Source organism: Maniola jurtina, chromosome 3 (assembly GCF_905333055.1).
Source record: "Maniola jurtina chromosome 3, ilManJurt1.1, whole genome shotgun sequence".
Taxonomy (NCBI): Eukaryota; Metazoa; Arthropoda; class Insecta; order Lepidoptera; family Nymphalidae; genus Maniola; species Maniola jurtina.
This window is the reverse complement of record NC_060031.1, coordinates 7,256,311-7,279,236: the sequence shown is the minus strand read 5'-3', so window position 1 is coordinate 7,279,236 and position 22,926 is coordinate 7,256,311. Positions and strand designations below refer to the sequence as shown.

The window sequence follows — 22,926 nt, the reverse complement described above, 5'->3', positions numbered from 1 at the left end:
GAACAGTTTTATTAAACCCATACCTACCCATTATCGCTTTTTACTTTCCACACGGCATGGCACGGTTTTTCCGATAGGTATTATCTAAGACAGAAGCTTTCCAGCAGACCAAATATAGATTCTCAAATTGTCTCAGCCAGGACTTGAACTCTGGACCTCCCACAGCGCTTACCACTGTGCCAGCGAGGTCGTCAAACGTAAAACATTGTATTAATTTTAGGGATATTTATTTGGCCTTTAGGATCGCTCTTGCTATATTACGATACAATGATTACCCGTGAGAAAATTTCGGGAGGTTTTCAGCGGTGACGTCAGAGGGAAGTGCGGGGCGAGACGAGCGTGGCGCGCGCCGTCGCCAGCGGCACCCCGGTCTCCCCAGCCGCCCCGTGCAGCCGCGTACCTATCTGTTGATCTGTGGCCCGCCGCGCGCGAAGCTCGTCGCGAACGCTCGGAGAGTGCGCCCGCCTCACACCGTCTGTCGTAAACAAAACACTACGTGCTCGATTTCACGGTCGACGTTCCCCGGACACGCTACAGTACGTTTTCATGATTCTTCAATCAAAGTGTACGTGGTATCAACATTTCAATCCGCGTAGACAAATACGAGGGGTAAACGGCCCGCCGCCGGCCGCCCACGGACTGTAGTAATTTGTGCTGTACTTAATAGTAAACGCACTCCAGACGTTCCCAGCAGGGGATGCACCAAATATTCGCGCCGCATACATCAGATAGGTACGTGATTTTAACTATGTAATTAGAGATAAACATCTATTTAAGATCCCACTGCATGAAAATTACATTTAGGTATATTTTCTTCAAGAAAAATGCACTTGTAAAATTTTGTAGCTTTAGAAAAATACTTCTTATTAAAATTTGGCCGCAGACATAGATTAAAAAAAGTAACAATCCTAGTCGACCTAAACCACATTCCGTAAGAAAAAAGAGAGGTCTTAGAGTACCTATTCAGTGCTGTCAACAAGTTTAAAAATCTGTTTTATTTTTGTAAAATATAAGTACTTAATTAATTTAAATTTAGGAATACCTATAAAATATGTGAAACTCAACGCCCGCTGCGCCGCCGCCGAGTTTCTACTTTCTTGCTGGTTTTTCTCTGTAATAAGGACATTCCGAACCAGTCACGCAGAGTCACGACGATAATGATTCAAAAGCACTTTTAAAAGTTTCTTTGAATAAAAATCTTATTTCAACAAAATATAATATGTAATCTATTTAACGCTAGATCAACAAAGATTGAAGAGAAACAATTGAAGATAGCAACCAAAACTTTTTTAGTAGATTTTTCACTTGCTGCCATGATAGGAATCCAGGGCAAAACACATTTAAACACTAATGCCGAGAAATTCAATACCACTGAGTACAGACCACTATTATAGGTACCTATAGTTTTCATGCAAAGAAACCTCGAACAATTTTTTTCTTGCCTTTTTATGTAAAAATGTAGGTAAAAAATCAATCTTAACGAAATTATACCTAACAGCTGAGACGCGAATAGATGTTATGATGAGCTTAATTTTGTGAGTTATAGGGGGTAGGTAATCTTTGGAACTAACTAATAAATAATCTGATTCTGAAAATTCTTTCACTTATAGATAGCCATACTCGTACATTATCCCTAAGTCCTATAAATAGGTTGTAAATCACGCGGACGAAGTCGCAGGTAAACGCTAGTTATTAATAATACAGTTCCAAAAAGTAATATTCAAGTTATAAATTAATAACATTTTGTCAAGGTCACTATCACAGGCAGGTATTGAATAAAAATACGTTTTTCTTGCTCGATATACTTAGTCAGGTTGACAGAGATAAGGATACAGCTACCTATTGATATCCCTCTGCATTAGGCATATCAGACCCAACGAAGTTTTCTCTTGAGACTTTCCTTTATCCTGTTTTACCTTCAAGTAAGTACTCTTATTCTTTTGACACAAAAACTAAAGAAGCCACACTAAAAGCTTTACAAAAAAGTCTCTGAAAAATTTGTCACAAACAAGCTCTGAAACACTTGCGCGTAAGTAGGTAAGTAGTAGTTATTTACAAAATCATTTGTTTCATAGAATATGATTGGATTCTAATCTAGACTTTTTGATCTCGGCTTTAGAAGCGGTCAAAACTCTACCATAGAGCAAAATCGGCTGAGGAGACACTGCTTATTAACTTAGCCGTAACTTAGTGCGCCCATGCGATGCAGCGACCACATTGTCTGCTGTTTAGGTGGCCTCTAGCACAAGTGTACCAGACTATCGGCCAGCAGGGAGAAGTGGCGAATGCTCATGAGGCGTATAACATCTGCCCTCAGATACGTTGTTTCGTGATGACCACGACCGCTCTGCCAAGAGTGTTATGACGAAGAAGAGGATGACTCTTTTAATAAAGTACTATTATATCAATATAGGTACAAAAATATTATCAATAATTTCTATCAAGAGTGTACAAACTAAACTATCAGTCTGTCTCTGTAGGTAGTATAAATAATAGTAAATAAGGTACCTAAGCGGTACGTAGTTAACGTTAACATAGAATATCAGCTTACTTACATAATTTTATTATGTATGTTAATTATCTAATATGACGTTAATTGTAGTAGGTACGTACACATTAATTCCAAAATACTTACCTATAAAAGGTAATTGAACATGAATCTTTTGAATGAAATACCAAAAGTTATTTTATATTTATTATTTGCATACATTTTCTTGTTGGTATGTATTATAATTTATCTAACACAAAAGACCAGACCTTGTGGATTGTCTTATAATATTATAAATACTTACCTAAAATAAAACGTATCTATGGTCTGTCTCTACGTTTTATTTTTACTTCTACGGACGAAAATGGCTCGCCACGCCAACCCTTTGAAGTGAATTGGTTGAAACAACAGTGTTAATTACGTTTAAAATCTCACCATTTCAGTCTTTTGTAAAAGAAAGGAAATGGGCTACCATTTGTCTTATTAAAACATTTTACCTAGAACCTAACGACATCACAGCTTTAGATAGCGAACATTTTCGTTTGCCCAAAATAACAACCAGGAACCATGCATGTTAACTGCAAATCTCATTTGGACTAGATAGGAACCTATATATATTCAGACATATTAACTACTGTAAACCTACCTACCAAAGCCAATAGGTATGTCTGAATTTTGGAAATCTAATCTCGGTTAATCTCGGCAAATTGGTGCAAGATGAGCGAATCCAGTCCCAAGTCTTTTTATATTTATACTGTATCTATAAGAAAACCGGCCAAGTGCGAGTTAGACACGCGCACTGAGGATTCCGTACTCGGGTATTTTTTCCAACATTTTGCACGATAAATCAAAAACCATTATATATAAAAATAAATAAAAATCTGTTTTAGGATGTACAGGTAAATCCCTTTTATGTGATACCCCACTTGGTATAGTTATCTTATTTTGAAAATTGAATACATTTTAATTATTTTTTTATATGATGTAACCATAAATTCGCGGTTTTCAGATTTATTCCTGTATTTGTGCTATAAGACCTACCTACCTACCAAATTTCATGATTCTAGGTCAACGGAAAGAGTACCCTATAGGTGTCTTGACAGACACGACGGACCGACAGACAGACAGACGGAGAGACAACAAAGTGAACCTATAAGGGTTCCGTTTTTCCTTTTGAGGTACGGAACCCTTAAAATGTGTTGTATTGTAACTATTCCGAAATATAATATCTCATAGATACATTGAAAAGAGGAGCGCATTTTTGAGTCCCTTTTGCCAACAACAAGAAATAACAGAAGCACAAAATAGATTGCAGTTTGTGGCACAAGAGCCAAGGCTGATTGCTACCATCGACGTAACCAATTCGTAATCACAAATATTGTCGCCTCAGTATAAAAATACTGCAGCAATTTGTCCGTTCTCTTCTGTATAATAACATTACCTACGTAGTTCATTTTAAAAATTAAACACTGCAACCATTCATTTATTTTCTCATTATGTATGTAAGTATGCAATTCTGAAATTGGATTTTTGAACTGCAAATTGTTAGTGGACAAATGAGTGCCAGGCCATTTACATCACGTGGAAATGTAGTTTTTTTAAGAATATTTATTGGATTAATAAGATTATGAAGAGTTTTAGGTATTACACATCATAGAGCAGCTGATCCGCAGACATTAGATGTCAAAACACAAGACTGGAGAACACAAATATCTAATCTTCGAGGAATTATTAAGTAGGAACAGAACACACTACACACTAGGTACACAGTGGTACTCATTTAATGACTCTTTAAACACATAATATTATAACTAAGGTAAGTCATAAAATCAAAAAATTAACTGTCTTTTCTACGAAATAAGTAAAAATCGCTGTCCAGCGATAATTTACTAAGACCTAGTTGCAAATTAGGTGGTTAGAGTAAAGTATTGTTAAAGCTTAATTTGTTCGCCATAAACGTTAAGCACTTGGATAAGGAAGGTAGAGGGTCAGAAGTGGGCGCAGACATGCTGATGGATTCGAGATCTTAACGGTAAAGTTGCAAATACTGAGTTGTATTACCCATTTTGCTTGTTGCTTTAAGTTTTACTGCAAGTAACACATGCAACTGATCCTTAATGACCAAAAGCATTACTAGTGAACATCAGGCAAGTTGAGTCTGTTATCCGGAGCATTAATAAATATGCTTTAGTAATATATTTAAACTCTATAATATGATAGGTACTTTATAATATAGGATTAACTATGTTATGATGTAACTAACGCATTTCCACGTCAATATTAATAAATTAAAAAAAATTGTCAAGCTAATACTGTTTCGCCATCGATCGTCGACATAGGGACTAGAACTGAAAATCAACTAAAGTTACCTACCTACTAATTTAAAGTTTAACACTACGAATCCAGCAACTTTCTAAAGTATGTTCAGAATATAGACGAATTTTCTGTTAAAATATAAATGAAAACTTCATGAAAACACACAAAATGAAATTTAAACTAAGTTTGCTTATTTTGTATTCTAGTTTAATGTTAAATATTTCTACATTTATTATGTTTGTAATTTAAATGAAACCTAAAAATTTAACTAGGTACCCTTATACCATGAAATGTTTATAATAGTTTAGATATATCTGTGTATTAGCCTACACACGCACACGTCCGTAAAATACATCCATGAAATGCACCATTCATCCTGCAAACGATATCTTGCTACGTCATGCTACCTACATTGCTTGCCGATATCCAATAAAAGTTTTGCAATTCTGCATACCGCGTCCATTTATGAGTCAGTATAATTTGAAGATTGTCGATAAGTTACCCTATATTTTGCAAGTCACGTTTTTTATGCAAAATCTATAAGATATTTACAACTTTGCCGAGTGGCTAACTCCCAGAACTTAACTACCTATTAACCTTTTATTACAGAGTTTGGGTTTACTTCTCTTGTACGATGACTATTATGTATAATTTTAAATTTTATACTACGATTTCAAGTTATTTTATATTAGCCTCTTCGTGTTCAGATCAAGTTATGTCTAACTGTAATGTTACATCGCTATTGAGTAACGATTCTGCTTCCCTGATGAATAGTTACGAATATCAATCTCAAAGGTATGTTCCGAAAAATCGGTCTAGTATAAAAAAATAATGATAGAATCATTTGATTTCGGTTTAACATTTACTCGTAATTCGTAATAAGTAACAATTTCATAAAGTGCTCATAAGCTATTGGATGCAAAATGACAAAATATTAGAACGCTTGATAAAGTTTATTAAATTTTTTTCTGAATTTCGGAAGAAAACAAAACTCTTTATAAGGCACCTAAGTAATTGTATAATTTAGGGACTCGTAGCTCAAGTAGGTATATTTCTAGTCGCGAAAGAGACTTCCGCAAGTAGTTTGGAGATACAATTTATTTATTTATGGAGTAGGTACAGTAATAGATGATGCCCGCGACATCATCCTACTGGATTTAGGTTTTGAAAAATCCCGTGCCCACTCTTTGATTTCCATTTTGGACAAAAAGTAGCCCATTCGTCCCTGGGACGCAAACTATCTCTGTACCTTTCCTTAAAACCGGTTAAACTGATGGGCCGTGAAAATCCAGCTTAAAGACAGACACACTTTCGCATTTAAAATATTAGTTGAATATGTATTGAATATTAGATTAACCTAATGGTTAGGAGATTGATATATTATATACAGTTGCGGCCTGAACAATTCCTCAAATCTGTCTGTTGTAAGCGCGTTGTAGGTATGTCACTTTATCGGTTACCAAACAATTAACTGTCGATTTTGCTATCCAAATTTTATTGCAATTGCAATTGGCAAAGCATTGCACTGTATTGTTACCTGTTGCGGTAAACCACGATCTATTTATATACCTATAGCAGCAGAATATAACTTTTGGAAAGTGCTTTTACAGTACATAAGGCTGTAACACCTTTTATTTATTTGGTAATTAGGTAAATATCAATGCTCCCTCTGCATTGTTATTGTCTTTGCTGTGAACTCTTTTGATATTGATAAATATCCACCAAGCTTATTTTAAGCGTGGCTGGTTAACAGCACACTGCACAATCGATTGATTGATTACGCTTGCAACTCGCAACTAGGCCATACCACCCTCAAAATATGATAAAATATTTAAGTAGCACACAAGTTCTTATTAGTTTCCGTGGAGCAAAATTGGTATTACTATTATAGGTAAGTACTAAGTATATTCCGTGGTGTTAGGTACATGTAATTACCTACGATTGATTAGAAGCGATGCTCTGGGAATTGGCTCCCGGCGCAGGTTCAGGTGTTTTCTCGGCTGGGAGGCTTTGAGCGTTGCTACTTATTACCCCGCTACACCAGCGACGGCTTAGGACCTCGTTAGAATGCCGTGTAAAATGCCAGTGCAAGTTGAATTGAACCCATTATTATGTGCAACTGCCATAATGTTATGACAATGAGGAAGATTCTGACTTTTTGCCTGTTATCTCTCAAAGCCACCATGATCCAAACCTCGTAGTCGCCGATCGTTCCTCCCTGTGGTAGGGACAATACGCAGAGAAACTTTCAGCTTTTATAAAATTACGAAAGTCCGGCACTCGCTAGCTTTCTCTATAAGCCTAGCTCAAAGAATTTAAATATAAAAATTTGTTTGTTTATTTAATAAAATATTGATCAATTAAATAAACAAACCGAAGCATTTCAATTGCCTCATCTGGTGACAGAAGGAGTGGCTGCTTTTTTGCGCAAAGGGTACCCAGTGCGGAAATGCTGCAGCCAGTATACATATTCTTGGCACCATTCCACGCGGAGATGACTAATTTTACAGTCACACTATAATATTATAAAGGCGAAAGTTTGTATGTGTGTGTGTGTGTGTGTGTGTGTGTGTGTGTGTGTGTGTTTGTTACTCCTTCACGCTAAAACTACTGGACGGATTGGGCTGAAATTTATAATGGAGATAGATTATACTCTGGATTAGCACATAGGCTACTTTTTATCCCGGAAAATCAAAGAGTTCCCACGGGATTTTTAAAAACTACATCAACGCGAACGAAGTCGCGGGCATCAGCTAGTATTAAATAAGGCTAGCTTTAGTTTTTATTGTAACGTTTTCAATACATCCATATTTACTATTCATTTTCCTGCAAACTTACTTATACAATTTTCTAATAAAATAAAAATAAATAGGGATAGTTCGGTACAAGTGGGCATACGTCTTATAATTCAATAAGCACGGGAATCTAATAAGAATTAGATTTGATTGAAATAATTTGATTTTCACATTGATACAATCTATTGTTACTATTTATATTAGTTTAGGTATATATATATCAATCGCAATCCCGCACTGTTCATGAACAGCTCACTAGATTTATTGTCAATGCTATCGCACAATAGCTGCAATATACCTACTCCATGACATATTGATTTAGAACGGTAATATCGCTCTAGGAACAATGTTCTAATTAGTAGATCTGAATTGTGATATTATTATCATCATTACCATGATCAATTTATCGCCGGCCCACTATGAGCACGGCTGTGCTCAGAATCAGAAGGATTTAGATCTAGGCCATAGTCTGCCATGCTGGCCCAGTGCGGATTAGCAGATTTCACAGTCCTTTGTGACCATGGAGAACTCTCAGGAATGCAGGTTTTCTCACGATGATGATAGGAAAATGTCAGGCAGAAATTAAAGCAAGACGAAATTGTAGCACGCTTATAAACCACTCGGTTCAATGTAAATGGGTGCGAAAATGCAAATACATTACTTAAACAATTGGAGCTCAGATCCCAATCAACATCAATCAACTGTGATAGCTGTGATTGCAACGTTATTAGTGCAATGGAAGATAAACTCGATACAAATCCGAACAGCTTTCAGTACATATTAATATATGAGGAGTTACAAAGAGCAGACATTTAGGTAGCTTTATCTCTAATATCTTCTTGAAATAGATACTTACTGCAAGCAGAGTTATAATTGAATTTCTAATGCACATCAATGTTAAGACCTAGGTGCCTCGATCTTAACGTTAAACTAACAGCGCAATAAATGTTAATCAGTCGTAAAACAGATCCAAATTGCTTTCTTAATACCTATTATACCTAGTAATAAATTGTAATTAACTATCTATTGGGTAGAATGTAGATAAACATACCGTATATACGAGTAAATAGGTAAACAAAGAATATAATGAACTATGCTAAGTTGCTTTTGCACCGACTGTATTAAGATGATTGTATTAAAAAACCATCCAAGAGAGATTCAGACTCGTGGAGTCTGATGATGGAGCAGGAAGGCGATCATAGGAACTAAACCTTATTATACAAAAGGAACTATAAACTTAATTTGCTATAATCCGCTGAAACAGATAGATCTGTATGGCGCAACATCCATATGCACCACCCACTTTTTCAATGTAAGAAAAGCAAGCATAACGCACCACCTGTAGCTCGCAGATCCTCCAAAACACACCTCGATTCAGGTTCCACTCCGACACCGGAGCATCCGCAGGAGACGTAGATCTTACAATGCACAATGGCAGAGATAAACATAGGTCCACCGAGTTTGTATCCACTCGTTGTATTTGTCACATGTAATTGGTAGACAAATAGTGATGAAGGTCTGATTTTGAAGCAGGAAGGTGGTGGGTAACAGGATGATGTTTGTCTAACATAGACCCATACGTTCCACTTGTTAAAAATAACCGGCCAAGTGCGAGTCAGACTCGCGCACTGAGGGTTCCGTACTCGGATATTTTTTCCAACATTTTGCACGATAAATCAAAACTATCATACATAAAAATAAATAAAAATCAGTTTTACAATGTATACGTAAACCCCTTTTATATGATATCCCACTTGGTATAGTTATCTTACTTTGAAAATTGAAACAAATTTTAATTTTTTTTAATGATGTAACCACAAATTCGCGGTTTTCAGATTTATTCCTGTAGGTACTTGTGCTATAAGACCTACCTACTTGCCAAATTTCATGATTCTAGGTCAACGGTAAGTACCCTATAGGTTTCCTGACAGACACGAAAGACGGACGGACAGACAGACAGACAACAAAGTGATAAGGGTTCCGTTTTTCCTTTTGAGGTACGGAACCCTAAAAATTATTATTACAGCTTGATGCGCCCCAATATTGGGCAAAGGCCTCCCTTCTCCTTCCATGTCTTATCGGAGATGACTTACATTTTTAATTTATATTTGTTTACTGTTAATTTATTTGCTGCAGAAATACTCGGTATTTGGATCATTGGGTTCATATTGTTACATTGAATTGCTATTGACATTCGATATTTCGCACATTGGGATGGATAAAATAAATAAGCGAGAACTGGGACATAATTAAGATCGATCAGATCCTGTCGCACTATCGAGACGGTATTATTGCCGGATGATACGATAATGGAATAGTGTTAAGTGACTAGATTACTGTGATTCTAGTGGTTTGAGCAATTTAGCATTGCCATCATTAGTCACATCATTGATTACAATGGGGACTGATTACATTATCTTACTTTAGCAAGGATAAAAAAGCTTAACACCTCTTTAGTTTTTAAACTTTTCTTGAAGTCTTTCATGCAAATGTTAAGAAAGCTTTAAATAATTTATTGCATTTAATATCCGTTGAGGACTTCGTCTGTGATGGCGTTTGCTGGCGCGCGTGCTGTGCTTGTTTGGAGTGTTTTTTTTTTTTTTTTTGTTAAGAGTGGCTGGTTTTTGTATTAGTTGCTGTTTTTTGGTGGTGGAACTGACTGGAAAGCGCTCTAAAGGGACGCCGCGCGTATGTCGGCGGGCGCCGGCGCAGACGGAGTCCATACTTGTATAAATTCAATAACTTGAAAATATCACAAACTTGACATTGGCTTATCAGAGTAAAGCCAGATTTAAAGAAAAAAAAAATATCCGTTGAACCGTGACAGCCTAGTCGTTAAAAAACTATCTTCTATTCGTGAGGTCGGGGGTTCCCGGGCACGAACCTCTAACTTTTCGGAGCCAATCTACCAATCCGCACTTGGCCAGCGCGAGCGTGGTGCACTTCTAGTTTTGAGAGGAGATCTGGGCTCAGTAGTGAGCTGGCGATGGGTTGATATGCCCTATCGTGTACCAGTATGAAAAAAAGGCTACTAAACGTAAAAGAGAAAGCATTAAAGACGATACTTTTGTCCCCGCGGTGTGAGATACCTACGTCCTTAATGCGCTAAAACAGTGATGGAAAGACGCATTTTGTCCTCTAGTTGTAAGAAGAGATTGGTGTCATTCACAATATACGCAATATTCGTCTCCAGCATTACACTTCGAACGCATCTCTCTCTGTCTGCTGAATACCAGTAGGTAGCTACCTAAATCCATAGCAACATTACCGCGGCAATCAATGCTCGACAATTGGTATTGCGGTCCTATTATATTGGGATTCGGATACACACAGGCCTGTACTGTTCGGCAGCAATGCACGATTGCATAAGCACAGTAGGTACAGCACGGTAGGATGCGTGACACTGAAAAAGCGCGTAGGTGTTTACAATTAGTAATAAATAATGAAGGGCGCAATCCCATCATAGGTAAGTACCTAACAAGTTATACTCGTAGCTCATAAAATTCGTACTCGGTGATAATAAGACAAAAGATACCAAACGCACGAGAGTAAGAGAACTAGCACTCTAAAAATATGTGCCAAAATACGTATCTAACATATCTAGTTCCTTTTTACATAGTAAGTACATATGTATTATATTATCATATATTTTTATCATTGGAAGCACGTCTAGAGCGTGACGTCGCTAGAACGCGATGCAGTACCAGAGCAGCACAGTCCTACGCGTGCTCGGAAAGGGTTTAAACTTTAATCTTTTCATATCAATCTCTCCCTCATTATATGGAAAGAGCCAATATAATTACCAGTCTTAACACTCAATATAATTACCAGTCTTAAGAACTGAATTCGGATGTATAATTTGTAGATGTGTTGGCCGAAATATAATATTTTTGTCTTTCCTATTAAGAGCTGCGTTGGACACGTTTACTTGGCGCATTGTGTGTGTACAAGCCTTTATAGCGACGTTGTTCACGATATTAATCTTCATTGAATAAAATGAATGAATACCATTTTGAGAATATTGTTTTTGATTGCTTTATTTTGTTAGCAACAGTAACAAAGTGTGATCTATCATCTAATTAAATTCATGGTTCCAGCATAGTACGCTTCCACTTTGTATAAATAGAATAAGTGATACGATTTTTTACGGACGATAATCCGCATGAGTTAAATGCCATCGGGTCGTAGGAATATTTTTATTTGTAGCATCGGGTCCTGACTCCTGAGTCCTGAGTCAATTTAACGGAGCGAAGTTTCCGAATTGACTTGGATGGAATCTATAAGTCTACAATCTACATAATATAGATATAATGTCTATCATCAGAGCCTTATAGATTCTGAATTTATGCACTCAACTAACTTATATGTAGGTAAATCAATAGCCCAACGCCGAACAAATACTACTGATAAACTATCAGAAGTAAAATTGTTACACTTTTTATCTGGTTAGAGATGAGGGAGAGAGGGAAATGCCTGCCAGATTTTTTACTGAAAGACTTTATGCCAAAACTTTACAATCGCATTCATAGATAGCACTAAAACCGATAATTTGAAATTAACTCATGCCATGATACCTGTCTTGGACTGTTTAAGGTAATAACTCAAAATTTAAAAAACCCCCAACACAAAAACCTCTATAAGAAAACTAGAAAAGAGCTGATAACTTTCAAACAAGCGGCTGAACCGATTTTCTTCGATCAAGCCACCTTTCAAACAATAAAACTAAATTAAAATCTGTTCATTCGTTTAGGAGCTACGATGCCACAGACAGATACACAGACACACACATCAAACTTATAACACCCCTCTTTTTGGGTTAAAAAGAACAAGATTATAGTCATTACTTACGATTGATCACGAGAACATCAAGTCTAAAGTGGAAGTATTTGATTGTTAAGGTTTAAATGTTTCAAATAACATCATTGTTTTGGCCAACGTAATAATTTGAACGGATTTAAATCGTTGAGATGTTTCGAAAGACATAAATTACTGTTTCGCCTACGAAATTCCGAAACTGTCGTCATTATTTTCAATAAGAGTAACACGTTAATTCTAAAAATGCTACCCACGAGATTACAAAGAACATTGTTTTATAAATACCGATCTAAAATATAGACAATAAAAAAAAAGATCCAGAAAATCTTCTACGTAACCTACTGTTACGGGGTACCTATACCATACTCGTAAGAGTGGCATCGAGACCCTAATACTAAATAGAGTAGCATCTCGCCGCAATAGATAGGTACGAGTAAGAATTCTGGTTAAGAGGGGTCTCTCCGTCACTCGCTCCATACAAAGGTAGTTCCAATTTCATTTGAATATTAAGCAACCAAAGTCCATAAAATTTTGCAGACATATTCTAGAAACTAATATCTATGTCTGTGGTTCTCCAGATTTCTGTTAAAATATTCGGTTTCAAAGTTACGCAGTCTTAAAAATTTTCATACAAATCTTTGAGCCCCTGTAAAACTACTTATTTTTAGAAAAATCTAAAACACCACAGACAAAGATATTAGTTTCTAGAATATGTCTGCAAAATTTCATGGACTTTGGTTGCTTAATATTCAAATGAAATTGGAACTACGAATGTATGAAACGAGTGACGGAGAGAGCCCTGTTAAAAGAGCAAATCTCTAAATCCAGTACTTAGGTACCTTATTCAAATTGTCAATTGTCACCTAAAATTGTTTATCCGCGAAAGGATTTCTCCTAGTTAGGCACAATAAAAAAACTTTTTTGCTTAAAAATACATTCAATTTATTGATTTGTCCATGCGAAGCCAGAGCGAGTCGGCTAGTAACAAATAATTCCAATAAAACAAATCGCTACCAGAAATGTAACAGATTCTTCAATAATGCGGATGAATTCGCAGGCATCTGCTAGCTTCACAATGTTCGCAATAAATAATGTTCCTCGAGCGTTTCGTTCCACGTAACGAGTACCTACATGCCGATGTGGACAAAAATTTTCGCTATTCGAGGCAACACACACTAATTACTTTCTAGGTCTATAAATCGCTCCATAAATCTCAATAAATATTATTATGTGAGAGAAACGAATTTCTTTGCGCGTGTATTTGTGACTGTCACTATGATATTGCCACCATTATAATAAAGCTATCAAACTAATATGTAAAACATTTATATAAATATATAATGTGGCATGTGGCATCGTCTAGATAATAGACAACTATCACACTAATCACACTAATCACACTATCACACTATCACACTTCACACTAATCACACTAATCACACTAATCACACTAATTCACACTATCACACTAATATATTATAAAGGCGAAAGTTTGTATGTGTGTGTGTGTGTGTGTGTGTGTGTATGTTTGTTACTCCTTCACGCAAAAACCACTGGACGGATTTGGCTGAAATTCAGAATGGAGATAGATAATATCCTGAATTAGCACATAGGCTACTTTTTATCCTGAAAAACCAAAGAGTTCTCCCGGGATTTTAAAAAACCTAAATCCACGCGGACGAAGTCGCGGGCGTCAGCTAGTGAAATAATTATTAATTAATAAAATACGAGCTAGTCGTACTGGGTCTTCTATACATTTAGATGTTAAATTGATAGTTGAGATAAAACTATAAACTCGTACTTAGATTGATAGTTCATACGTTAATATGTTAATAGTTGCATTGATAAAAGTTTTCCCCGTCCATCCCCACTTAGTAAAGGGTAGATTGTTCATTTGTTACTTCTTACATTACATAACGTCATTACATATTTTGTTCTTAAAGAGATGTTCGTTAGATGAGTGTTTGTAACACACATATTAATTTCGTATTAAATAATTATTTAATGCAACACTGCATGTAACGCGCAGTTAAACATTTATAAGTTGGTTCTGGTTTTACTTTCGTCAAACTCAAGTTGTTCGTGACAAGAAAACATTAATATTACATTTTCGGTCTCTTTGTGTTAAGTGAATAAGATTAAAGAACCATTAACCTGTCATTTTTAGGGGTCCGTACCTCAAAAGGAAAAACGGAACCCTTATAGGATCACTTTGTTGTCTCTCTGTCTGTCTGTCTGTCCGTCCGTCCGTCTGTCGTGTCTGTCAAGAAACCTATAGGGTACTTCCCATTGACCTAGAATCATTAAATTTGGTAAGTAGGTAGGTATTATAGCACAAGTACAGGAATAAATCTGAAAACCGCGAAAAAAGTGTTTCAATTTTCAAAGTAAGATAACTATACCTAGTGGCGTATCATATGAAAAGGCTTTACCTGTACATTCTAAAACAGATTTTTATTTATTTTTATGTAACGGGTGATTCATTTAGAGGTATTTTTTTAAATAAAAAAAATAAAAGAATAAATTCAATTTTATTTTATAATATTTATTATCATACAAAAGGACCATTCTTTACAATTATTTATAAAAGATAATTTCTTTTAAATGTTGTCCGTGACTACGGTTAACATGGTCCCTTCTGAAGTTCCAATTTTCAATGACTCGTGTGAGTATTTCGAGAAGTATTTGGCCAATGACTCGAGTAATATTGGTCTCCAATGCCTAAATCGTAGCTGGCTTATCCATGTAGACTTTGGACTTTAGATAGCCCCAAAGGAAAAAGGCAAGAGGTGTGATGTCACATGATCTAGCCAGCCAATTTAGTGGTCCAAAGCGTCAAATGATCTGTTCGCCGAATCGTTCTCGCAGTAAAGCCATTGTTTCACGGGCTGTATGGCAAATGGCACCATCTTATTGGAACCAAATTTCGTTGAGACCACGGGCTTCAATTTCAGGTATCAAATAGTCTGTTGAATACGACAACGTTGTTGAATCCGACAGGCCAAGCTCTTGAGAACGGCGACGAATCGACACTTTTCGGTCTTCGCGTATGCTCGCCGCTACCGTCCCTATATTTCCTTCACTACGTGCTGGATGTGGTCTATTTGGTCGAGTATTATCCAATAATGAAAATTGGGTCTCAAACATACTGATAATAGAGCGAATTGTGCGTTCGATAGGCCGATTATGTGGACCATAAGTTGCTCTAAGCGCCCGATACACATTCCTCGTAGAACGCCCATTTTCGTAAATAAAGTTGAACTATTTGTAGACGCTGTGACGGGCTAAGTTTTTCGATTATGAAATGTCAAACACTACTGAACAGGAATGCCACTTCAGTTGACACGACGCATGCGCGATCTGCAATTAAATCCCCACCACAAAAAGTACCTCTAAATGAATCACCCGTTATAATAGTTTTTGATTTATCGTGCAAAATGCTGGAAAAAATACCCGAGCACAGAACTCTGTGTGCGAGTCTGACCCGCACTTGGCTGGTTTTTTCGAATTAAATGCCCTTTTCTGTAGAATCTTAAGTTTTTTATCAAGTTCACAGCAACAGAGGTTAGGTTTTGTAAAAAATTGAGATCACAATTAATTTATCATTATAAAATTATGTAGTTGTAGGTATGTATTGATACAGGGACACAAAACTGCCTGACCATTCGAATCAAATAGGTACCTATTAGTTATTATTTATGTTGCTTTTAGGTTCGTTACTGCTCATGCATAGGTAATGGTATAGCATTGGTAAATAATGTAATAATTAAAATTAGTATTGTGTAGCGCTACGCTTATCTCATCATAATAGCATTGGGTAAATTAGTACAAATGATTAGATAAAATTGTATAACGTACCTAGATACAAAATGTTTTCTAAATAATATTTTCTCTTTATCGCTTCTTCCTCGTTTACGAGTAGGTACATGATATTACTTTGAACAAGTAGGTAATTTGCAGAATAAGTACGATATTTTATACAGACCAATTTTCGTAATTATAAAAAAGTAGGTAATAGGTATCTTAGTTTCAGATTGCTTCTTGGAAAACTAGTATTAACACTGAATAGATAAAATATGAAGGAACGATAAAATTACCTTAATTAATTAAACAAAATACACACCACATTAAATACCCATTTAATATACTTACATCTTCTTTCTACATACGTAAATGTAACAGTCCGGTGACCATACTTATATTATACCTAGTCTATGCTGGTAATTAACTGACAAACAGGATAGTGTACTGAAGGCATCGGTGGATGTAGAAAATTAGGGTTTCTCTTTCTTTACAACGTAGACCTGCGATGTGAAAGGATTTTGAGAAATGCAAACGCGACGGGATCGTAAAAAACCTTCACGGAGATGACGTCACGGGAATTAACTAGAATATTATTGTATTAATTATATCGGTGTGCATCTGCCACTAGACCTTCAAATGCGACCGTAAGCCGACCCTACGCTACTGACTGTGGTTCACCCTAGGGTGGATTTAATTAAGGCATTCCTGATTAAAGTCTTCAAACTGTCTTTAAATGAATCCACTGGATCCTTAATGATAGAGCTTTAAGCTATTCCTTTAACTATAAGTATAAGTCTTCTTATGAGATTTGGACAGATTATCTAAACTATAGACAATTCCAAGTTCAGTGGCTTAATTGCGATGCGGCATTATTACTGCCTAAGGGGCTTACTCATGTGTAAATACACATAATCACTACTATTGATATTATAACACAAATGTTATATTGTTATTTCTTGTACAATGGTACGGAACTCTTCGTATCCGAATCCGACTTGCGCTTGACCGATTTTTAATGGATATAGTAAAAGACCTGGCTACTTTTTATTCTGGAAAACCAAAAAGTACCAACGAGATTTCAAAAAACTAAATTCAGCTGACGAAGTCGCGGGCATCACCTTGTATAATTATAATATCTAGGTTACCTACCTACTTAAATAAATTGATCGGATGGTTACTTTGGCGAATAAAAGAAAAATATAAAACATTATTTTATCCATCAAAAGAATCTTTTTAGTCTCGATCTATTACACAATTAATGGACCACCCACATTTTGTAGCAGACATAATAGATTATAGAAAATAGTATTTTTAGAAGTCGCGACTCGCGAATATTCAACATGTTGAAATATTTCCAAAGCAATGTCAATTCCGAAATACATTTTGTTGATGAATAGTATAGTAAGTTATTTGGAACTGCGACTGTTTCTTGGAAGAGATAAATTTATACTTTTCCTTCAAATTGAGAAATAGCAGTTGTGGTCAGGGATATTTATTTTTACGTGATAATTTGTATGAGATGATTCAGCAATAACTCATTCTCAGGGTTCATTTAACCAGACACCTTCAGCCCACACAGACACCAAAACACACCTCTCTACGAACTTTTACACTTCAATATACCAGAGCAACAACTTATGGGTAGGTAGGTACTAGGTACCTATAAGTTGTTGCTGCGGTATATTGTTTTGCCTTTTGAAATTATTTCTATGGATGTTTTAAAACAAATCAACTAATTTTAGATTGTTCGTTAAATATTAATTAAGAAATTTTAAGCTTACAAAAATAATATTATATTTTAAAAATAAATTATCTACAGGACCAAATACCAATGTATACTAAGTAGATGCTTAGTTTTTATTCTGTGTGAAAAGTAAAACTTAAATAATTACAGTAAAGAAAAAGATGAGTCCGTTGTTACGTATACCTATTGTTTTAACAAAATCTCAAAATCTGTGTAGTTACATCTCGTATTTGGCATGTGTAATTATTATGTTTGCATAAATCTAAAGGCGTCACTTGTCCAAAATATTGAAGTTTACGAACTAATTTTTTTAAATAAATAAATAAATTTATTAATATTGAAATTTAAAACATGTCAATTAAAATTTTATTCTGTAAAACTATTTACAGTACCCAACTAATAAAATCTAATTCAGAGGTTAGAAGTTCTCCTAACTTACATGTCTGAAAAGCGGCATCCGACTCCATATTTTAGGTATATTCTCTACTCATAAATTATATTTATAAGAACGAAACAACTTTTGTTGGAGGTTACTTTGTTTTATTCATGTTGTGGCCGACGATTTAGATTATTTAAACTTTCAAACATGAAACGAAACTTATTTTATGCTTAATATTTTATGCATCTCGCAAGAATGTTAAGTAGGTACCTATACTACGGACGCATTAGTCCTTGCATCATTTGAGAATGACAAATGATGAAAGTTTTACGTAAACCATAATTTAATACTTATTGTCCTATTTAGTACGTTAGTACCTACATTTACTATCAAGGCATCTTTATTAGTTCTATGGAGTTTACACAACAATGACCGTCGTAGCTTTAGCGATGGTAGACGCCATGACTTGCGAAAGACGCAGTGAAAACGTGGCACAGTGACACATTCTATCAGTGAAGGCTGAAGACGTTATGAGAACAATCAACGGTGCCTATATAGAAAATCCATGAACAATAGCGTCATTTATCTAAAATTATTTAGTAAAGCTAGGAGATACATATTTAACGTCGTCAGTGTATCTACAACTGTTTGTGCATCTTTATTTTACTCTACTGAATTTCTCTCTGCAGTCATTTCGGCTTAATTAAGTAACAAATAGATGGTTGTATGAGTCGAAGATCGATGACGATGGCTTGCATCATCGGTTTCAGTCGTTATAACTTTTGAATCCTATAAAAGCGAATAATATTACTTACTTACTGACTAATCACGAAATCTTACGAACTATAAAGCCTAGAAACTTGAAATTTGGAAGGTGAGTGCCTTCTAGGACGTAGGCTTCACGTAAGAAACGGTTTTGAGAAAATCCCCATCTAAGGGGGTAAAATGGGGGCTGTAAAGTTATATGAAAGTCTTATGTTGTTGAAGTTAGACGTGGAAATCGGCATTTAGGTTAATAGCTTTAAATAATAAGTATAAGTAATTTTGGAAAATCCCCCTCAAGGGTTGTAAAATAGGGGACGAAAGTTTGTGTGGGAGAGTTTTAATTATTGTTTGTTAATTTGAGATTTGGAAGGTAGAAAATACATCAGCTAAAAAGGATTTACAAAATTCCACCCCCTAAGAGGGGAAAAAAACAATCTTCCAACCGCCATTTTATGAAAGCTGAATGAAGTTCGACCATATTCTCTAGAATTCTTTGGATAAATATTATTATATCTTTTATATTATATCTATTATATTAATATCTCTGTTGGTAATAAAGGAATTCTTACGAGTGAGTGAATAGGTAAGCGGACAAAGTTGCGGGCAATTACTAGTAATCTATGAAGTATAAAACTCTTATTCGGAAGGATCGGGGAGGTAGGTGCTCGCTACATTATTACCTCAAGAATGGGACTGATGTGATTAAGTAATTCATCTAAGCAAAGACTCTCAGAAATGAAAAATAAAACGCAGAGAGAGAGAGTGAGAGAGAGATCCTAAATCTTGGCATTAAAACATTAGTAGGATAATAGTTGTTACACAATATTACACGTAGCACTGGGTAGATTTTGTTGGATTTGGGACTTCGTGATACATGAAGCATGAATAATTTATGATTACGCATTCCAGAAACGTATAGCTGTCTATTAGCGCTAACTTCTGACCCTTTGCAAATGTAAATTCAGAATTGTTTGTTCTAACATTGTTGTGGCTAAAATATATCTATTGTTCATATATTTTTCTAGAATGCAGCCCGTATTATTTCTGTTTTGATTAAGTATACAGTAAAATAAATTCCCTTTTTGAAAAGTGGTTGTGATTATCAAGCAGTCTGTTCTATTTTGCCCGAAAGTATGTTTTTGTTAGTTCTTGTTTGTACTTACCAACACTTAAGTACTTAAACTAGCTATATACTTAAGTATGGAAAGAGAGCCTAACGTGACCCGAGTTACTTACGCGTTGTCTTTTTAGTTTTCAAGTTTCAGCGTTCCCTCGCTTATACCAAACTAGTGAATACCCAGCATGTGTTGCGACTCGTCAACTACCTATACCCTCTGCGTTAAAGGTACTACATCAGAAACCTTCAGGCCGAATATGCCAAAGTCAACTGTACACAAGTGTAAATTAAAAATTTATAACACCCCCAACAAGGGAAGGTTACAGTAACTAGAAAAGAGCTGAGAAGTAAGATCTTCTAAACGGCTGAACCGATTTTCTTAGATAGCTAAGAATACTCTCAATTAAGCCACCTTTCAAACAAAAAAATCTAAATTCAAATCGGTTCATTAGTTTAGGAGCTACGATGCCACAGACAGATACACAGATACACACGTCAAATTTATAACACACCTCTTTTTGGTTCGGGGGTTAAAAATCTCAACTCAACCAAATGAACGATGCGCAGCAAACACCTACCTAGGTATTGATCAAGCATTAATATTTAAATTTTCGATGGAAGAAAAATAAAAATCAAGATAGGTTACGACAGATTTACGTCAAAACTTATATTGCCCAGTTAGTTTACTTGAAAAGTTTATTCTAGGGTGTCTGTATCTAGTCATCTATTGATATTATCCACACATTCAAACTTAAACTTCAATAACCAAGTAGGTATCACAGTCACGCATCTGAGCGGTTCGTTATTGTCGGTTTGCCGGTAAATATGAAGCAATCTATACTAATAAATAAAATTGGAGTGTCTGTCTGTAATTTCGAAATAACTACCACATGTTAAGGTCATATGGTTATTTGAACGATACTATAACTGAATCACACGTTTTTAAAATTTTTGTCTGTCTGTCTGTCTGTCTGTCAATTTGAAAAGGCTAATATTGGGAACGGCTGAACCGATTTTCACAGACAAGTAGATAATTGACCAGGGAGTAACATAGACTACTTTTTTAACCGACTTTCAAAAAGGGAGTTGTGTTTTTCTACCTATGTACACCGAAATCTCCGAGATTTCTGAACCGATTTGCGTCATTTCTTTTTTAATCGATAGAGGAACTTTGCGACATTGTTTCATAAAAAATTTGGAGTCCAACTCCTCAATCCTGATGCTGCACGGGATCTGACCAATCCACGCGGGTGAAGCTGCGGGCATCAGCTAGTTTACAATAAGCTATTTTCTGCTTCGCTACGCGTTGTAGCAGCGATGCGTACCGAAGCACGGTACAAATATCTGAGAAAAGCGTAGAGCATTCTGTGATAGAGCTACGTGCGAGTACGGTCTAACGATGCGTACAACGTCACGGTACATAAGTTAGGAAAAGAGAATGATGAAGGAATGTCATCCCATTTCGTTCGGGAAAATATTCTATTCACGCGGAGTAAGAAAGTATTTGAAATTATGTTTTGGTTATATCGGCTTTTTTTACGCGACACGAAAGTATTCGGAGTGTGAGTGCGAGTGAAATATTTATCTGCTTCTGAAGGTACCCATAAAAAGATTTGTCCTAACTGACTGAAATATCGACCTAAGCCTTGTAAGGGTTGTATGATAATCCGTTATTCTTCAAGTTTATGTATTCATGAAAATTGGTATTTGGACTTTCAATTATTTTGACTATTCAAAAGCACTTGCAAAAGTTTACTTGAATAAAGATATATTCTATTCTAGAATTCTATAAAGGAATACGTGTTTCAGGGTTCTTGGAAATTCCACACAGATTTTCAAAAATTCCACACAAGCGAAGCCGGGCCAGGTCAGCTAGTTATGATATATTACAGGACGAATGCCCAAAGGATAAATTATTATTAAGATCTAGGAGTTCATGTTTTCCTTTTGAAGTTTAATTTGTTCTCGTAACTTAGAAGTTCCTACTAAACTGTCGTCAATTTCCGAGTGCCAAACTGTGTGTTGCCGCCCTCGCCACATTGTTGGCTAAAGTTTAGAAGTTAGATAACGCCGCTTTGCCTAAGTTTTTATCGGTTAGCTTTTCCAAGGTGTCGCGTCGCGTCATCATTCTTTCGACTTCGAAGTCGAACTGTATTTCTTATGAACCAATTGAACAATTTTAGATACTAAAGATAGATACGTATAGGTATAACATCATCTGTTTGAGTTCTTTCCCGCAGCAAGTGGGAGTTATTTCTTAATATTTTTGAGTAGGTACCTACCTATTTAAGAATATTATTCAAATTGTTTTATTTTGTGTAGGTACCTCAAACTTCTTTTAATTAGTTAATATTAGATGAACGAGATCCAGTTGTATACCTACCAGGTAATTCGAAAAGGGAGTCCTAAATCCTAAGAGGGCTTCAGTCGTTACATTGAGTCAAATTATGAAAAAAAAAAACCACATGCTGTCGATATCACTCGACAGTACGTGGACCAAACACTTTGTTACCATTTAAGGTTTTGGCCCCGTAGTAAAAATTGTTTATAATAAAACGACCCTTTTCAACAAACCGTGTTTATTATGTCAATTCGTTACTCGAAGTTTGTCTGTAATCTATTCGAGTTAAAATAATGGTACTAATCATGACGTTCGTGATTCCCTAAAGTACCAAATGTAAATTGAAGCTATTTCGCCTATAA

General features: G+C 35.7%; 1 protein-coding gene across 1 annotated transcript in view; it reads left to right on the top strand.

Annotated features, from left to right (window-relative positions):
• Positions 1-383: 383 nt before the first annotated feature.
• The window catches only part of LOC123880453 (5-hydroxytryptamine receptor), a 40,526-nt gene continuing 17,983 nt past the window's right edge, over positions 384-22,926 (top strand). Inside the window, exon 1 of the mRNA XM_045928583.1 lies at positions 384-732. The gene's annotated coding sequence lies outside the window, so the exon portion shown is untranslated. The remainder of the gene's footprint in view (positions 733-22,926) is intronic.